This window comes from Nicotiana tomentosiformis, chromosome 1, assembly GCF_000390325.3.
Source record: "Nicotiana tomentosiformis chromosome 1, ASM39032v3, whole genome shotgun sequence".
Classification (NCBI taxonomy): domain Eukaryota; kingdom Viridiplantae; phylum Streptophyta; class Magnoliopsida; order Solanales; family Solanaceae; genus Nicotiana; species Nicotiana tomentosiformis.
In genome coordinates, this window is record NC_090812.1 from 149,883,674 (window position 1) to 149,904,379 (window position 20,706).

At 35.5% G+C, this 20,706-nt stretch overlaps 1 pseudogene; it reads left to right on the plus strand.

Annotated features, from left to right (window-relative positions):
• Nucleotides 1-9,297: 9,297 nt before the first annotated feature.
• LOC104091372 (putative disease resistance RPP13-like protein 1) lies at nucleotides 9,298-15,378 on the plus strand (annotated as a pseudogene).
• Nucleotides 15,379-20,706: the final 5,328 nt, after the last annotated feature.

Here is a 20,706-nt window from a genome sequence, read left to right on the forward strand (position 1 = left end):
GATGTGAAAAGTTTTATACTATGATTTGAAAAGTATGTGTGAAATGGCTATTTGCTTATTGATTGTTATTAGGCCAGACTTACGTATATATAGCATTTAGAACTATAGTTGAAGATTACATTGTCTTAGAAGATTTTGACTGTAAAACTCGAAGTCTTGTTGATTTTTAAAGTTTTTTTTCCTTTTAAAACTATACAAAAAGTTATAATTGACTAACCTTAATTTCTTGCTAAGTCAAGAGAACTCTAGCAAGTCTTCTCCAAAGTATAACTTTATCAAGTGTCCCTTTTGGTTCATGTAACATCGCCCCAATTGATGAAGTGAAAATAAGTTTTAGCTCAGTTTAGAGTGTGGTGATATCATTTTATATATTCTTTAATTAGATGGGATTTCACCTTAAAAATAAAAATGACCTTGATATAAAGTTGTGGAGAAGACTTAAGTAAAAAGTTACATTAAATTCCATCAATTATAATCTTTTGTATAGTTTAAAAGAAAAAAGACTTGATGGAGTCGTCAAGTTCCATCAATTATAATTTTTTGAATGGTTTAAAAGAAAAAATAACTTGTGATGGAGTCGTCTTGACTTAGCAAGAAGTTAAATTAAGTTCCATCAATTATGATATTTTGTATTGTTTAAAAGGAAAAAGATTTGGTTGAATCATCTTGACTTAGCAAGAAGTTAACTTAAGTTCCATCAATTATAATCTTTTGCATAGTTTAAAAAAAAAATAAGACTTGATGGTGTCGTCTTAACTTAGCAAGAAGTTAAACAAAGTTCAATCAATTATAATCTTTTTAATAGTTTAAAAGAAAAAAAGACTTGATGGATTCGTCAAGTTCCATCAATTATAATTGTTTGTATAGTTTAGAAGGAAAAAAACTTGTGATGGAGACGTCTTGACTTAGCAAGAAGTTAAATTAAGTTCCATCAATTATGATATTTTATATTATTTAAAAGGAAAAAGACTTGGTTGAATCATCTTGACTTAGCAAGAAGTTAACTTAAATTCCATCAATTATAATCTTTTGCATAGTTTAAAAAGAAAATAAGACTTGATGGTGTCGTCTTAACTTAGCAAGAAGTTAAACAAAGTTCAATCAATTATAATCTTTTGTATAGTTTAAAAGAAAAAAAGACTTGATGGATTCGTCAAGTTCCATCAATTATAATCGTTTGTATAGTTTAGAAGGAAAAAAACTTGTGATAGAGACGTCTTGACTTAGCAAGAAGTTAAATTAAGTTCCATCAATTATGATATTTTGTATTGTTTAAAAGGAAAAAGACTTGGTGGAGCCATTTTGACTTAGCAAGAAGTTAACTTAAGTTCCATCAATTATAATCTTTTGTATAGTTTAAAATGAAAAAAAGACTTGATGTTGTCGTCTTGACTTAGCAAGAAGTTAAACAAAGTTCCATCAATTATAATCTTTTGTTTAGTTTAAAAGAAAAAAAGACTTGATGGAGTCGTCAAGTTCCATCAATTATAATATTTTGTATAGTTTAAAAGGAAAAGGACTTGATGGAGTCGTCTAAGTTCCATCAATTAAAATCTTTTGGATAATAGTTTCGTTTATTATTAATCTAACAGAACAGTATAGTATAATATACAACATTTCGGATTTTTATTTGCCAACTCCACTATGGACGCACAAGGCTCAGCTTTGAGAGAAATTAAATTTCATCCCCAATTACCAAAAATTATCAATGTATGATCCCTAACGCTATTTCATCCCCAATTATATCACTATATGTTAAAGTAGAAAATCAAAAATCTATCCTTAAGAAAATTTGACATTCAAACTATCTATAATCACTCTCTCTTGTGGAAATATTTGTTGATATGACAACATAGAGAATTAAACGTTCAAACTTGGTGGCAACTTTTTTTTTCTTCTCAGGCAAATGCCAGGAGACTGGGAAGTGGGACCTACAAAGAGAAATTGGATCCTAACATTTTGAAATTTGCTTCAATAATTTGTTATTTGATATGTACTGTAAGTCAACAATAATCGCAAACAGTCTCTCTACCCTATGGTAGGGGTAAGGTTTGCGTACATATTACCCTCTTCATACCCCACTAATAGGATATACTGGGTTGTTATTATTTTTGTTGTTGTACGTCAACAATAAGACTTTTGAGTGCTATAGTCAACATTTCCAGCAAAGCAACTAACTTCCTTCTTTGATTCATCGGTGTAATCTTCAATGGCGTAGCTACTCTATTACAAGGTGGTCAATCGCACACATTTTGCCGAAAAATTATACCGCGTATATAAGTTAAATAATACTTTATATGGTTGTATATTATATTTTAAATACTCTTAACACAGTTGAGTGAGACAGTTCAGCAGTTCAGCAGTTCAGGATATTCAAAGTGACGTATTGTTCATGAGTTCAAAGTTCTGCTCATTTCATTTGCTAAAACTAAACGGAGACCACCATGTGTGATCTATTTGATTCTTTTTCAATCTAAAAATTTCCTAATAAAATAACTCATAAAACTTAAAATTTGTGTAGAAATAAACAACTAATCTTAAGAGTAATTTTTTAACTAAAAGTTATTTCTTAAACAAATTTTATAATTTAAAAATCAAGCTATACGAAAGTTTCTTCAACAAATGTTCTCTACAAACAAGGGAGGCTCAAGCACATGTGGGGCCTAAAGCCAAAATATTTAGTGTGAGGCCTTAATTTTTAAAAGAAGGTTATAATATATATTTTTATTTGAATTCTAATCTTATGGTTTTTTGAGATACAAAATCTTTAATAATTGTTTTTATAATCAATTTTCTTCAATTATTTCTTTTCAATTGATAATATAACCAACTTAATCTTTTGCTTGAGACATTATAGATCATAGCTAAAATTCTATAGAGCAATAGAAGTAAAGAACTATTGAAAGCATAAAAGTACCGTCGAACACTTGAACTAATGAATCTTGAAAAAACAAGGTAAGTAAGAATATTAAAGAGAAAGATAGAAAATATGTAGGAATTTCTGAAATATGAAGAGATAGGGGAAAAAAGGATTGACTTTGACAAATTAAGGAAGGGAAGAAAATATTTTACACGTTATCTAATGAATGAGTAAAAAGAAATTGTCAAATTAACTCAAATTGAAATGTTGGAAAAATTATTTGTCTTACCAATTTTTAAGTAAGTCAAACTGTTACCTTATTTATATATCTAAAAATAATTTCTTTCCTTTATATAAAAACTCTATTTTTGTATTAAAAGTATTAAATATTATTTTTTTTAAATACCTATAAACATATTATTTTTATAAAAATGCCTCCCCAAGTTGGGGGCTTACGTCACAAGACTTAATACTGCTAAGGTTAGAGCTGGCCCTGTCTACAAACTACAAATCCTCTCTACTCTCTCTTTTTTTTTATATGCTTACTTTTATTATTAAAATCTTTAATGTTGTCTTTTTGTTATTTTAATTTTGATTTATGAAATTATAGTTCTATTTTTTATTTTATTATTTAGCTAAATATTGCGTATAGTTTGATCTTCAAATTTTGGTACACCATTCATCAACAAAAATATTATTTGCTTGTTTAAAGTTTGAACATCATTAACTAAATTTCTGACTACGCTGATAGTATTCTTCATCATATATCACCTTTACTTAATCACAAGTTTTCTTCACCTGAGACTCTTGATCTTGTTGGCAACAACTTTAATTCTCCTGTTCCGAAATTGGTTTTTAATCTCTCCAATCTTGTTTCACTTTATTTGTTAGGTATTAATTTTATTGGCCCATTTCCTAAAGGTTTTAACTCGACTTCTCTCACTAATACCTGAATGTTTGTTTGATCTAAATAATCTTGAAAGTATTGAAGGTACGATACCGAGTGAGAGTGACAAAACTTACTTTTCTCCAACTTTCATCCAATAGCCTTATCGGAAATCTTCCGAAAATTCTTTTTCACCTTCCAATGCTAGAACACTTTAACCAATAGGTTGGAAGGTGTTGAAAAGTCATTTTTCTGAATTAACATTTAAAGGTCTTCCCTGCATCTGGAATAATCTGACTCTAAAAGTTAGTCAAAATTGGACTCCACCATTTCTAGCCGAGGGCATTATGATTGGCAGCTGGAATTTAGGCCCTCAGTTTCCCATGTGGCTCAAAACTCAACATAAAAAGATAAGGTATATTGACATATCAAATGGTGGAGTAGAAGGTGAAGTTCCAACTTGGTTTTGGAACTTATCTTCTGATATTCAATTTCTCAATCTTTCTCACAACCAATTTGTTGGTGAGGTTTCAACCATCTTAGTACTCGCTTGGTCAGATGTGGGACAATCAATGTTTTTGAGTTCCGACAATTTTAGTGGTCCTATATTTCGAGTTTGTCGACTTTGAGCACTCAATTTTGAATTTGTCTTATCACAATTTAACATGAAAGATACCCGTGATCATTCAACTTCAAAGCTTTAATCTTTCAGGTTTTCAAGGAAACAAACTTTGCCGGTTTCTATTCTTTGTGAGCTACAGTCATGTGATCAAATTCCTGATGTAGATACTGAAAAGGATGAGAGTGATGAAGATGAATTACATTAGTTCTACATTTCAATGATAATAGGATGTGGTCTAAGCTTTTGGGGAGTATGTTCTTCTTTTGTCTTCTAAAGATTACAGAGACATGCCTATTATCGTTTTTAGATAGCAGTTGGGAATCCTCAACTTGTCCGAAACATGAAAAAGCTAATTTTTGAGAATAGCAATATCATTAGTCATATCTCTCCCTATATTTGTAACTTTACACACATGGACTTTCCAAGTGCTATCTAAAAAACGATAATAGACATGTCTCCATGATCTCTTGAAAATCAAAGACGAACATACTCCCCTAAAGCTAAGATCAAATCCTATTACCATTGAAATGTAGAACCAATCCAATTCATCTTCATCTCTTATCCTTTTCAGTAGCGATATCAGGAATTTGACCACCTGGACTGCAGTTCACCACGAGTGGAAGCCCGCAAAGTTTGTTTCCTTAACCTGAGATAACAGACCACTGAAATTCTTGGAATCGATGTACATAAACTAACAAGGTGTTGAAATTATTGGAACCTTACCAACAAATTGGTTGTGAGAAATATCAACTAAATGAATTTGAGAAGATAAGTTCCAAAACCAAGTTGGAACCTCAATTTGCATGGCTTGTAAAGATGGAACCCCGGTTCTGACTCACTTATAAAGTCATATTATTATTAGATGCTTTGAAATATCTTAATTGTGTCCAGTTGGTGAAATGACTTTCTGTTACAACACCGTCCAACCTATTGTTAAAGATGTCAATATTTTCTAGCATTGGGAGTTGGCAAAGACTTTCTGGGAGCAGTTTATTGTTTCCTAGTCTCAATTCCATCAAAGAAGAACTATTTCTCAATCCTGTTGGAAGAAAATTACTCCTATCATTAAATAATTCAGATAATTTTCCCTCGAATAGATTTTCTGATAGATCAAGCAAAGGTAATTTCGATAACTTTCCAATTACATTTGGTAATTTTCCAGAAAGCATATTCCTAGAAAGGCCAACTAGTTATTGAGCTCAAATTTGAAATCGTATTGAAACTACTCCCTCAATATTGTTTCCACGAAGACTAAGTGATTCCAAATCTTTGCATCGATAGATCCAATTCGGGATACTGGAGTTGATGTTATTGAATTCAAGATTAAGATGTTTAAGTATTGTTACATTTCCAGCATCACTCGGCATACCTTCAATACCACTAAAACTAAGCTCAAGATTTTCAAGATTATTAAGATCAAACAACCATCTGGGTAACAATTGAAAGAGTTGCCGCCTGCTCTGAAGTTCGTGAGAGAAGTAAAGTTAACAAGACCTTCGGGAAAAGGGCCAATCAAATTACTAAAATACAAATCAAGAGAAACAAGACTAGGGAGATTGAAAACCCATTTGGGAATAGAAGAACTAAAGTTATTCCAAGAAAAGTCAGAGTGTTTCAAGTGAAGAAACATTATGATAAAGTAGAGGTGATATATGTTGAAGACTACTATCATATAAACGAAGATGAAATAGAGGAAGGAAGCTTGTTAGTTGCTTTGCTGAGATCCACATAATCAATCTCCACATTCTCAAGATTGAAAAGACTAGGCAGCCACTCAAGGTTATTGATCCTTAGATATCCAAACAAATTAAAACCATATATGTGTAGCTCAATCACATGACGAGTCAGATTGTGGCACACAACCCCTTTCTATTCACAACAATCTTTTCCAACAATCCTAGAGTAGAGAGACTCTAAGGGATCATATTCTTCATTCTTCAGACTCTCGAATGCTTGTTGCTCATTTTCTCTGCAAATTCCTACACTAACACTAAACTTGGTGAACCCACACTCGCTCAATTTTGAAGTCTTTGTCTTTTTTTTCTTCTTAATAATTGACATGACATTAATGTTTCAAGACAAGAGACTTGCAAGCCTTCTCCAAAACTTTATCAAGCTTCCTATGTGGGTCCATGTACTTCATCCTATATCCTTAAATATGGATTTTGTTTTTGGTAGGAAGTACTTTCCCATTTTAGGCCTTGCTCTACACGAATTAGGATTAGTAAGGACCTCAATACGAGTATCGAATGTAAAGTGAAAAACCAAAAAAAAAAAAAAAAAGTCTTCCCCAAAATATTATCATAACCCCTATTCAGATCCTTGTACACTGTCTCAATTTGATAAAATGAATACAAATTGGTAGATTCACCATTTATTGATCTTTCAAATCAAGAAAAGAAAGAGATAAAAGAATCATATACATCATTAACATCATAAAATGACTAGGGCGTCCTACCATTTACAGCTTTCAAGTGGTGATCGAAAAAGTAATAGTTAACTCGGTCTCTTTAACCTTTCGAGTTTGGCAATAGCATGCTATTCTGTTTTTTTTTTTTTAAATCTAACTTAATAATCATCAGTCTAGCTAATATTTTTCCAAATATTTGAAGTGACTGTGCATTGATGCAAACCAAATGAAATCTGCGATTCATACAATTAGATAATCTAAAAGCCAACTATGAGTAACTTTTATAGCAAGCATAGATAACCAACCAAATATGGTAATTAACATGTAACACTGGTAAAACAAAATTATGGTGATAGTGTAAATTTTCTTTGCAAAAATGATTAATTTGTTAAACCTCACAAAATCTTGAACGCAGAAAAATAATAAGAAAGAAACTCGGGAGAAAATGAAATCTTTCAAGAATGTAGACAGTAGAGTATCATTCAAACTTTAGCAATAATTTTGACATAAATCAATTTTCCACAATCTCTAAAGGACTAAAACATATTCATGATAAAATTAAAGAACTTCCTTAATAATTTGGTGAGATTATAAATATATATTGGAACCTATAATTTTATTTAAAATTAAAAACCCTATCCGTTCTTAAGAATCACCGCTATCCCACAAATATAGTAATAAATGATAAAAGATAGTCTACTGATGCAAAAAAATATCTCCACCACTATCCGCCTTATCGTTATCTCTAGCAATAGTGAAAAAGAAAAAATATCTTACAGAAAGCTACAAGATGCGTAATTTATACTAGAACACGCAACTAGTACCATACTTCTTTATATTATCTAGCAATTATACTACATAAAATAAAGTTTTCTGTAGAGATTATTTCAAGATATCTGTCTAAGACACTAAAGTAATTATAACTACCTATATTTATCTCCAAAAAACTCATACTAGAACTGCTAATATGCTTCTTCTCTTCTCAAACTCTAATACTACATAAAACATGGTGTTAAAGAAAATTCAACATTTAGTTTTCTTAATGGTGGTTCTCCATTGAAAATATTAATGTTCATTATAGTTTTTCACCTATATATTCTCATGAGCGTGACTCAAATTTCGATTCATTATCTTAAATTGTAAGCAATGTATGACGAACCAATCCATTTCAACCCAACAGTTAAAATTGGAAGCTTATGATGACAATTAAGTGACGCCAACACAAGTGATTATGTGGATAAATTGTAATAGGGAAACATGTTTACTCATTGGTACAATTCAAATTATAAATTCAAATTATGAACAATATTACAAGAACATTCTACACGAGGAAAAAATAAAGGGTTGTTGATGATTAATTGGAAATGATCACATTGAAATTTCTTTATCATTAGGTATGAAATATTGAAATATACTATATTTAGCTTTTAAGTAATTTGATTGTAAATTATTTACATTATTAATATATATTAACTGTAAATTAGATGAGGATTGATTCTCATAGTAAGCAGGCAGATTTCAGTTATTTCACCTCAATCAAAATACAGCATGTCATTCCTGACTTTATTGTCCTAACTCTTTTTCGTAACTTTCTTTGTAATCTCTTTTTTCTGCTTAATTTTTGCACTATTCAGAAATATGTTAAATTGTAAGAAAACGGTAAAATAAAAATTGTAAGTACTTATCATTAATTGCAAAAGCTCATACTAGAACATGCTTCTTCTCTCCTCAAGCTCTAATACTTTCTAAAACATGATATTAAGGAATTCCAAGATTTAGCTGTCTTTTTCAATTGATTTTTTCAAATTATTCTGAAACTCTGGCACTAATAACGCTTAGCTACATTATATAATGGAACAATAAATTTTTTTAGAGATAGTGACTTTACTATTAAAATTTAAAGCCACCATTTAACTTTTTTTCCTACCATTATTTAGGGTTTCAACTTCAAAGAGGTATATTCCAGGAAAATCATTTACAACCTCACAGAACCTTGAACTTGGAAAAGTGATAAGAAAAGGAACATTTTCTAGAATGCGGAGTGCAGAGTTTCATCCGAATTTCAGCAATAATGTAACAGTTAGTTTACTCTGGTCTAGGAGGGACAAACGGGTGGGTTGGGTTGGATATGGTTCGGGTCGAAAACGGGTAATGAAAAAACGGATAAATTATCCGATCCGACTCATATTTAATACGGATAAAAAATAGCTTAACCGACGGATAATATGGGTAACCATATTATCCATGACTTCTTGAATATGAACACTTTTAGGAGAATTCCTAGTCTCCCAAACTTGAGGAACCCTCAATTTGAAGCTTTACAAATGTAAAAGTTAAACCATTAGTTATTCATTGGTTATCCATTTTCTAAATGGATAATATGATTTTTATCCATATTTGACCCATTTTTAAAAAGTTCATTATCCAATCCATTTTCTTAATGGATAATATGGGTGATTAAATGTGTTATTTTAACCATTGCCACCCCTACTCTGGTCATTCAAATTTCCACAATTTCTAAAAATAAAATCAGGATATGAGCAAAAGTCACACCTAACACATACCCCCACAGCAATTTAATCATTTCTACACTCCCAGTAGCCTTCCTCTCTTGCCTCAATTATTCAACGAATAGTTAAGAAATAGTCTTTGTCTTTTTTGTTGGTTAAAAAGTCTTGCTTTTTGAAAAGACAGAAAGAGAGAGATATAAGGTCTTCTAAGAAGCACTAGTAACTTTGCTAAAGCACGGACACAACTAGCATATACTCTGAACATTACTTTTAGGATTGGCCAGGTAAAAACTAAGGCAATTTTTAAGATTGAAACATTAATCTTCTCCAAATTCTTGATCATTTTGTGGTAGCTTGTTTTGCAGCTTTCAGAAATGGAGATTGGTTTAGCAGTTGGAGGTGCATTTCTATCTTCAGCTTTGAATGTTCTCTTTGATAGGCTTGCTCCTCAGGGTGAGTTGCTGAAGATGTTTCAAAGGGGCAACAAGCATGATGTTGGACTGCTAAAGAGGTTGAAGATGACTTTACTTGGCCTTCAAGCTGTGCTAAGTGATGCAGAGAATAAACAGACATCTAATCCATACGTCAACCAGTGGCTAAATGAGCTTCAAGATGCTGTGGACAGTGCTGAAAACATAATTGAAGAAATCAATTATGAAATTTTGAGACTTAAGGTGGAAGGTCAGCATCAAAATCATGCAGAAACAAGCAACCAGCAAGTAAGTGACCTTAACTTGTGCTTGAGTGATGAATTTTTTCTTAACATAAAGGAGAAGTTGGAAGGCACCACTAAAACATTGGAGGAGTTGGAAAAGCAAATTGGTAGGCTTGGCCTAAAGGACTATCTTGTTTCTGGTAAACAAGAAACTAGAGGACCTTCAACTTCTTTGTTTGATGAATCTGATATCTTTGGTAGGCAGACTGAAATAGAGACTTTGGTTGACCGTTTATTGTCTGTTGATGCCGATGGAAAAAAGTATCTTGTAATTCCTATTGTTGGAATGGCGGGGGTTGGCAAGACAACACTTGCTAAAGCTGTGTACAATAACGAGAAGTTGAAAGATCGTTTTGATTTGAAAGCTTGGATATGTGTGTCTGAACCATATGATGCTTCTAGAATAACAAAAGGATTACTTGAAGAAATTGGTTCATCCAACTTGATGGTTGATAACACTCTTAATCAGCTTCAAATCAAATTGAAGGAAAGCTTAAAAGGGAAAAAGTTTCTTATTGTTTTAGATGATGTTTGGAATGACAAGTACATCGAGTGGGATGACTTGAGAAATCCTTTTGCACAAGGAGAAATTGGAAGTAAGATCATTGTGACGACACGTAAGGAGAGTGTTGCGGAGATGATGGGTAGTCGGCCAATTATCATGGAGATTCTTTCTAGCGAATTCTCTTGGCCTTTATTCAAAAGACATGCATTTGAAAATAGGGATCCTAAAGAGCATCCAGAACTTGAAGAGGTAGGAAAGCACATTGCAAAAAAGTGCAAAGGTCTGCCCTTAGCACTAAAGACGCTTGCTGGTTTGTTACGGTCCAAATCAGAGGTTGAAGAGTGTACGCATTTTGAGAAGTGAAGTATGGGAGCTTCCAGACAATGGCATATTACCAGCCTTAATGTTGAGCTACACTGATCTTCCCGTGCGTTTGAAGCAATGCTTTTCCTTCTGTGCAATATTTCCGAAAGATTATCCATTTCAGAAAAAACAAGTCATTCAGCTGTGGATTGCTAATGGTCTAGTACACGGGTTGCAAAAATATGAAACAATTGAAGATTTAGGCAACCTATTCTTTCTCGAGTTGCAATCAAGATCACTTTTCGAAAAGGTCCTAGAGTCTAAAAATAATGCAGAGAAATTCTTAATGCATGACCTTGTCAATGATTTGGCCCAAGTTGCATCTTCAAAACTTTGTGTTAGGTTGGAAGAGTAGCAAGAGTCTCATATGTTGAAACGAAGTCAACATATGTCCTATTCAATGGGCTGTGGTGACTTTGAAAAGTTGGAACCTCTCTACAAATTGGAGCAGCTGAGGACGTTGCTTCCAATCTACAGTATCAAGCTATTCGATTCTTCTCTAAGCAAGAGGGTGTTGCATAACATATTGCCAAGATTAACATCCTTAAGGGCACTATCATTGTCTCGTTATCATATCAAGGAGTTACCAGATGTCTTGTTTATCAAATTAAAACTCCTAAGATTGGTGGACCTTTCTTTGACAAAGATAAAGCAGTTACCGGATTCAATTTGTGTGCTCTATAACTTGGAGATACTTCTCTTGTCATCTTGTGAATTTCTTGAGGAGTTACCGCGGCAGATGGGGAAGTTGATAAACTTGCGTCACCTTGACATTAGCGGCAGTTCTCGCTTGATGATGATGCTACATTTGAGCAAGTTGAAAAGCCTCCATGTCTTATTGGGAGCTAAATTTCTTCTAGGTGATCGCGGTGGTTCGAGAATGGAAGATTTAAGTGAACTATGCAGCTTGTATGGAACTCTATCAATTGGACAGTTGGAAAATGTGGCGGATAGAATGGAAGCTTTGAAGGCAAATATGAGAGGAAAGGAACATATTGAAAAGTTATCATTGGAGTGGAGTGTAAGTATTGCGGACAGTTCACAAAATGAAAGAGACATACTTGGTGAGCTACATCCAAATCCAAACATAAAAGAACTTGAGATCAACGGATATAGAGGGACAAACTTTCCAAATTGGCTAGCTGATTATTCATTTTCTGAGCTGGTGGAATTGTCTCTAAGCAACTGCAAGGACTGTTATTCCTTGCCAGCATTAGGACAACTTCCTTCTTTGAAATTCCTTGCAATTCGAGGGATGCGTCGAATAACAGAGGTGACTGACGAATTCTATGGTAGTTCGTCCTCCAAAAAGCCTTTTAACTCACTTGAGCGACTTGAGTTTGCAGATATGCTGGAGTGGAAGCAGTGGCACATACTAGGGAATGGAGAAGAGTTTCCTATACTTAAGAATCTTTCAATTAAAAATTGTCCCAAGTTGATTGGAAAGTTGCCTGAAAATCTTTTTTCTCTAACAAAATTGACAATTTCAAATTATCCGGAACTCAATCTGGAGACACCTATCCAACTTTCAAGTCTCAAAAAGTTTAAAGTTGAAGGTTCTCCTAAGGTTGGAGTTCTTTTTCATCATGCTAAACTGTTTTTGTCTCAACTTCAGGGAATGAAACAGATAGTTGAATTAGATATTTACAATTGTCAGTGTCTTACCTCCTTGCCTTTTAGAAGTATGCCACATACCTTGCAGAAAATAAAGATAAAGCGCTGTGGGAAATTAAAATTGGAGTCATCAGTTGGTGATATGATTTCGAGAGGAAGTAACATGTTTCTGGAGAAATTGGAACTGGAAGAATGTGATTCTATAGATGAGATATCACCTGAGTTGGTCCCTTGAGCATGCTATCTGAGTGTATGGAGTTGCCACGGCCTTACTAGGCTTTTGATTCCCAATGGGACTGAAGATCTCATAATTGAAAAATGTGAGAATCTCGAAATACTTACAGTGGCATGTGGGACTCAAACCACGTCGTTGCATAATTTGCATATTAGAAAATGCCATAAGCTGAAGTCGCTACCAGAAGGAATGCAGAAACTGGTACTGTATGAGTGTCCAGAAATAGAGTCCTTTCCTGAAGGAGGATTTCCTTTCAATTTAGAAGTCCTTGAGATGGAGCATTGCAAGAAACTGGTGAATGGGCGAAAGGAGTGGGGTTTACAGAGACACCCTTGTCTCATAGAGTTACACATCTACCATGACGGTAGTGACGAAGAAATTCCTGCTGGTGAAAATTGGGAGTTACCTTGCTCTATTCGAACTCTTTGTATAGACAATCTGAAAACATTAAGCAGCCAAGTTCTCAAAAGTCTCACCTCTCTTGAATCTCTATATACTTATAATTTACCTCAAATTCAGTCATTGTTGGAAGAAGGGCTTCCCTCGTCTCTTTCTGAGCTATATTTATCTGACCAAGATGAGCTCCATTCACTACCGACCGAAGGTCTTCGGCACCTTACCTCGCTTCGAAGCCTGCATATCTGGAATTGTCGTAATCTCCAATCATTTCCAGAACCAGCGCTTCCCTTCTCCCTCTCTAAGTTGGTCATCTGGGATTGCCCTAAACTCCAATAAAAGGGATGCCCTCTTCCATCTCTGAACTATACATTACTCGCTGCCCATTGCTCAAACCACTCCTAGAATTTGAGAAGGGTGATTACTGGCCAAATATTGCTCATATTCCCACCATAGCGATCGATTGGGAATACCTGTGATGATTAAAACGAAGGTGCTCTAACAGATGTAAGTTATTCTTTTAACTTTTTTTCTTTTCAAGTACCTTTTTATTCTTTGTTACTTCTCTTTTCTTTTCTGTTAATTCTCCCTTTGTTAAATCTTGTTGAGCAGTGTGAAGAGTCTATTGCAACTATGTTGCAGTATATGATTCATTTTGTTTTCTTGAAAATTTTAGTTCATTATTTCTTGATGTTTCAACTAAATAGAAATTCATGTAATCTTGTTGTATTTCTTTTTCCAGTGAGTTGAGGAATGAGGCAGCAGTTTATAGTAATGTACATTTTCACTCTTGAGCTTTGATCTGTCTACTGGACGTGTAAAATCCATTTTTTTCCTACTCAAAGGTACCCGAGACAGAAAAGTTTTTTCCTATTTATAAAAAAATATAACTGTTTGTTTCCTGGTTATTTAACATTTAAAAGCATCTAGACCATATTAAGGCTGTTATATATGTATAATTATCATCTCAACTTAACAATTCTTTTTCTTTCATTCTCAGGATTTTGGTAACAGCATTTAAGCTATTGCAACTCCTTACTCAGTTGGTGAAAGGAAAGTTGTGCTGAAATTCTCTATTGAATAGGCGATGACCTCAACTGTGATATGTCATCAGAATGTAAGTGAAGAATCATACTTCTCTTTTGTGTATAATTTCCCAGCATTAGTTCTCTTTAATCAATCAGTGAAAAGGGCTAGTCGTTTCTCTGCATCAATTAAGTCATCCACTGCTCTTGACTGTCAATACTGGTCTGTTGTCCAAGTTAAACTAGGTCATTGTTTTGTTATAGCTGAGATTGACACTTGATTTGCTCTGAGCAATTCTTTTTTGTACTATGGATTAGTCAGCATAAATTTGATGGTAGTAGTTTTAAGACTTCACTCTATTAAGATTTTCACTTGATTGCACCACTTCCATGTTTACTTTCCAACATATCATAACAGATCACAAATGCAATGTTTGACGAATGAAAACCATTTTGTTTAGAGTCTCTCTAATGAATCAATAAGTATTTGCACTCTTTTCCAGTTAAACCCAACCATGAATAAAAAAAATCTTCTTCTCTTGATTAAGAAGAATGATTCATCCTACTGTGTGAAGTTTGTGTGTGTATGTAATCAGGGACAACGTTTTAGGAAATAATTAAACTTGCATTGTCAGGAGTTGATAGCAATACGGCTTCAGATAGTGTCTCGGCTAGATTGTTTTTTTCATTAATGTAAGAGTAATTTTGCCTAACCGATAGCAAAATCATATTAAGGAAGTATATTATGCTTCCATTGTTAAAGTTTTGGTAAGGGTCAACTGTTATTTTAGAAGGGAAAAGTTTTTATGGTCTCTTTGATCAAATTAAGAAGAGAAAAGCTGTTGGACTTTTAGTAAACATTTATTCCGACGTTGAATCATCAATGTTGTTCTCGGGTTGAGCACGCCTTCATACTTTCAGTGGTTGCTCCACACTAAATCAGTGGCAGTATCTTTGGTTATTATTATTATTATTTTTTTTGATCATTTTTCTGGCTACATCCCATTCTATTTCTGTATAATGAATTCTAGTTTCCGATGAACCATTGTAGACTGCTCTCCACTAACACCATGTTCAACTTCAGCAGCCGAGCATTATGTTATTCTGCAGACATGCTATGCACCTAACTAGTTGTAAATTAGGCTTTTTCTACTCTGATTCTATGTTTTGGCCTACAGAAAGTTAAAGACAAATGTAACTATTCGACGTCTGTATTGGAAATTTTGATTTGTTGGATGTGCTGTTTGATCTTTGTGTTAAATCTAACTTGTAAGAGAGAATGTTTCCTTAATGTATTGAAAATTCTACGTTTTGCTCTACGAAGTCTTAACTAGTTGTGAATTTCCGTGCCAATTTTCGACATGAGAGTTGTTATTTTGAGAGTTCGGAACCTAAATGTGAGCTTTTTGGACTCAAATGATCGAAATGAGTGGAAAAACAATATTGTGACCAAACTACGAGGTGGTGCCAAGGAAGTTACTATTAGAGCGGATGGTGTTCTGTGACTCCAGGATCGTCTATGTGTTCCTAATGTGGATGGACTGAGGAAAAAGATCCTGGAAGAGGCACACAGTTCTCGATATTCTATTCATCCAGGTGCTACTAAGATGTATCGTGACTTGAGGCAACATTATTAGTGGCGACGAATGAAAAAGGACATAGTTGAATATGTATCTAGGTGTCTAAATTTGCAGCAAGTTAAATATGAGCACCAGAGGCCAGGTGGCCTACTTCAGCAGATGACTATACCAGAGTGGAAATGGGAACGAATTACTATGGACTTTGTAGTTGGGTTGCCGCGGACCTTGAGAAAGTTTGATGCAGTTTGGGTGATTGTTGACAGGTTGACTAAGTCGGCACATTTTATTCCTGTTGTGACTACGTATACTTCAGAGAGGTTGGCCCAGATTTATATTCAGGAGATAGTTCGGTTGCACGGTGTGCCAATTTCCATCATATCAGATAGAGGTCCTCAATTTACTTCACATTTCTGGAGAGCAGTACAGAGTGAGTTGGGGACCCGTGTAGAGCTCAGCACAACCTTTCTTCCGCAGACTGATGGACAGTCAGAGAGGACAATTCAGATTTTGGAGGATATGCTCAGGGCATGTGTGATTGACTTTGGAGGTCAGTGGGATCGTTTCCTGCCTTTGGCCGAATTTGCTTATAATAACAGTTACCAATCCAGCATCGAGATGGCTCCATTTGAGGCTTTATATGGTCGGCGATGTCGTTCACCTATCGGATGGTTTGAGCCAGGTGAGGCTAAGTTATATGGTACCGATTTGGTAAGGGATGCCTTGGAAAAGGTAAAGTTGATTCAGGAGCGACTTCGTACAGCACAGTCCAGACAAAAGAATTATGCGGATGTGCGTGATATATCATTTATGGTAGGTGAAAAAGTTCTCTTGAAGGTTTCGCCGATGAAGGGAATTATGAGATTCGGGAAGAAGGGCAAGTTGAGCCCAAGGTTTATAGGCTCATTTGAGGTGTTGAAACGAGTTGGGAGGTTGCTTATGAGCTTGCATTGCCTCCCAGCCTATCGGGAGTTCATCCGATTTTTCACGTATCTATGCTCCGGAAGTATCATGCCGACCTATCACATGTGTTAGACTTCAGCACAGTTTAGCTAGATAATAGGGTTATGAAGAGGAGCCAATTGCCATTGTTAATAAACAGGTTCGCCAGTTGAGGTCCAAGAGAATTTCTGCAGTAAAAGTCAGTGGAGGGGCCAACCAGTCGAGGAAGCGACTTGGGAGGCCGAGGAAGACATGCGGAGCAGATATCCACACTTATTCAGCACTCCAGGTACAATTCTAAACTCGTTCGAGGACGAACGTTTGTTTAAGAGGTGGAGAATATAATGACCCAATTAGTCATTTTAACTTTTAAAACCCCGTTCCCTAAAAATAAAACTTCCTGTATGTGCTTGTAATGATTTATGACTTGCGTGGATAGTTGGTTCGGGATTTGGAAGTGTTTGGGGTGAAACCGGAACACTTGGTTCCTTAAGTTGGCCTTAAAGTGTTAAGTTTGACTTCGGTCAACATTTTGAGAAAACGACCCCGAAATAGAATTTTGATGATTCCAACAGCTCCGTATGGTGATTTTGGACTTAGGAGCGTGTTCGGAATTTTATTTGGAAGTCCGTAGTTAAATTAGGCTTGAAATGGCTAAAAATAAGAATTTAAGTTTGGAAGTTTAACCGATGAGTTGACTTTTTGATACCGAAGTCAGAATCCCGTTTCGAAAATTTTCACAGCTCCGTTATATAATTTATGACTTGTGTGTAAAATTTGAAGTCAATCAGGATTTATTTGATAGGTTCCGACATCGAATGTAGGAGTTGAAAACTCTTAGTTTCATTAAGCTTGAATTGGGGTATGATTCATAGTTTTAGCGTTGTTTGATGTGATTTAGAGGTTCAACTAAGTTCGTATGATATTTTAGGACTTTTTGGTATATTTGTATGAGGTCCCGAGGGCCTCGGGTGAGTTTCGGATGGTTAACGGATTAAAAGTTGGACTTAAAAAAAGCTGCTGCAATTTTCCTTTCTGCTGTATATTCTGGGCTGTGATCGAGCCCCAGATCGAACCCAGATATCGAGCCCACGATCGAGGCCTGAGTTGAAGCCAGGGACGGGGCTCAGTATCGAAGCCACGATCGAAGGCAAGGCTCGAGGGCCAGGATCAAGACCCAAGATCGAACTTGATCGAGGCCATGACCATGTCCCAGGCTCGAGGCCTGATCGAGGCCATGACCAGCTCCCAAGATCGAGCTCCTTGATCGAGCTCCCTGAGATCAAGCTCCCGAGATCGAGCTCCCCTGATCGAGCTCCTTGATCGAACTCGACAGAGCTGTAAGTTATAAAAACAGAGGACATTCATCCCATTTGCCATTTTTGACGAACTTGAGCTTGAGAAGAGGCGACTTTTGACAGATTTTCAAGGGAAAAATATTGGGGTAAGTGATTCTAACTCGGATTTGGTCTACATATCCAAGTATATCATTGTTTTTACCATAAATTAGTGTTTTGAGATTTAAATTTGGGAAAAATTTAGAAATCTCATAGAAACGAATTTTTGAGATTTCGGTATCGATTCGGAGTCGTATTTGAGTGAAACTGGTATGGTTGGACTCGTAATTGAATGGGTTGTCGGATTTCATAACTTTTGCCAGATTCCGAGATGTGGGCCCCACATATGAATTTTTAATTAATTTCGGAATTTTTATTAAAAATGTAGTATTTTCTTATAGAATTGATTCCTATAATTTTTAGTGATTGTATCTAATTATTTTGGCTAGATTCGAGCCAGACAGAGTTGGATAATCGTGGAAAAGGCCTTATAGTGGATTAAATTGAAGCAAGACGAGGTAAGTCTCTTGTCTAATCTTGTGAGGGAAAAATTACCCCATAGGTGATTAAATTAATAATGGTTGTTAATTGTGGGGGCTACGTACGCACGAGGTGACGAGAGTCCATGCGTAGCTACTATTAATGCTAAAGCCTGGGTAGTTTAGGACACAAAGCATGAATTACTTGTGTAAATTATATTCTTTATTTAATTTAATTATTTGATATATAAATTGTGAATTGTTAGGAAATATAATAAAGTTGAAAATTTCATATGCTTAATTTTCTGTTTAAATTAATTAACTGTTTAAAAAAAATGTTCATCCTCCCGAATTTATCTTATAATGAATATACTCTCCTTCTGGAGGTACATAAGAAAGTGTCCTCCTTTCTTGTGGAGCGGGCCGAACGCCTCGGCAGGATATATGCATCTATGGATCGCGCCGCACGTCCCTCGGCAGTGTACACGACACAATGGATCGGGCCGTACGTCCTCGGCAGAAATCGTGCTTAATAATAATAATTACACGATACTTTAATAATTTATTTCAGCTTGTGAAGCTAGTTAATAAATTGAAAAATCCTTGGAATTTAATGAATTATTATTCTTGCTTGTTAAGGAATTAATTGTTACTCCTGTAAATGAGATTTAATTGATAAATTAAAAATTATTTGAATTGAAGGAATTTAATTAATATATTGAGAATTTTTACATTGGAAGGAATATGATTATTTCCGCTGATTAAATAAATTATCGTAAATTCTGTAAATCATGCTAATTTAAATATCCTAGTTTTATTTCAGTTATTATTATTGACCCATAGTGAGTGTCAAAGTCGGTTATCTCGTCTCTACCACTTCGAGATTAGGCTTGATACTTACTGAGTACACATTGTTTACGTACTCATACTACACTTGTTGTACTTTTTGTGTAGGATTTGAGACAGGTACTAGTGGAGGACCTATCATCACATACCCACGTCATCCCGAGGCATAGTGGTGAGCTGCCTTTCTGAGCTGTTCTGCAGCTACCAGTGTCTCTTCTTATATTTACATTCTGTCTATTTTATTTCAGACAGTATTTGGAGTTTTGTATAATCTACTAGATGGTCATTCACTTGTGACACCAGGTCTTGGCACACATATTGGTAGAGTTTGAGTTTATATTTTTCTTGGTTTTAAACTTTATCAATGTATGCTTAATTTATTAGTTGGCTTGCCTAGCTGTAGTGTTGGGCGCCATTATGACCTATAGCTGAAATTGGGTCGTGACACGTGTTAAATCACAAAAATTTAAATTGCCTCACCATGGTCTCATCGGGCTCCTGAATATAATCATCCGTCGCAGCCAAATCAGCATCACACAAAGTGACCTCCGTGACGGGCGAGGATGAAGCCTTAATAAGAAAAACATAAAGATATTTATGGCTAATCAATGAGATAAAAATAAATTTAAATTTAATAGTAATACAAACATACCTGCGCCTGTGAAAGATCCCCAGCACCCCTCGATGAGGAGCCATAACTCAGCCGGCGCCCACTATCCAAATCTCGGGTCGGCCGATCATCAACAACGGTCGATGGACCTAGAAAGTATTGATCCCAATCCTCTCGTGTAATGCTCGTGCCCGTGATCAACAATGGATCTGACGGGGTCACATGCGAATTCCCTGGAGTGAGCTCAAGGTGAAGGCTGTATGACGGCATGTTGTTGTGATGGTAGTCTGGCTCACAGAGGTCACTCGGCTGATCAGCTCCAACATCCTCAACAGGTGCCCCAACGCCCTCTTGTTGGGGACCACCTCCTCGCCGGCCCCCACGACCCCATGGGATAGCCTTGCCTCGTGGTTGCCCGGCACATCTGCCTGTACAAGTAGGCGAGAATAGCAGCACCCCAGTTGTACTGGGGTAAATCATCTAGCCGCTCAAGATGATGAAGAAATCTCAAGCTGACTAGGTTCCCCGGAGTGTTCGGGAACAAGACCCCTCCAACCATAAGGAGCAGTAGCAACCTCGTGTACCGGTGAATATGCAGCTCTGGTGTATCGCCTGTGATGTCAGGGTGCAATACCTCCAAATGGTCTTAGATAGTCATCAGCTGCAGACGACTGGCCCCAGCCAGTGCAGTCTCCTCTTATGCCCGAAAACCAGTGAGCTGCTGCAGCATGTCCAGGTACTGCCCACCTGTCAGCTCTCTCATGGCATGCGGTA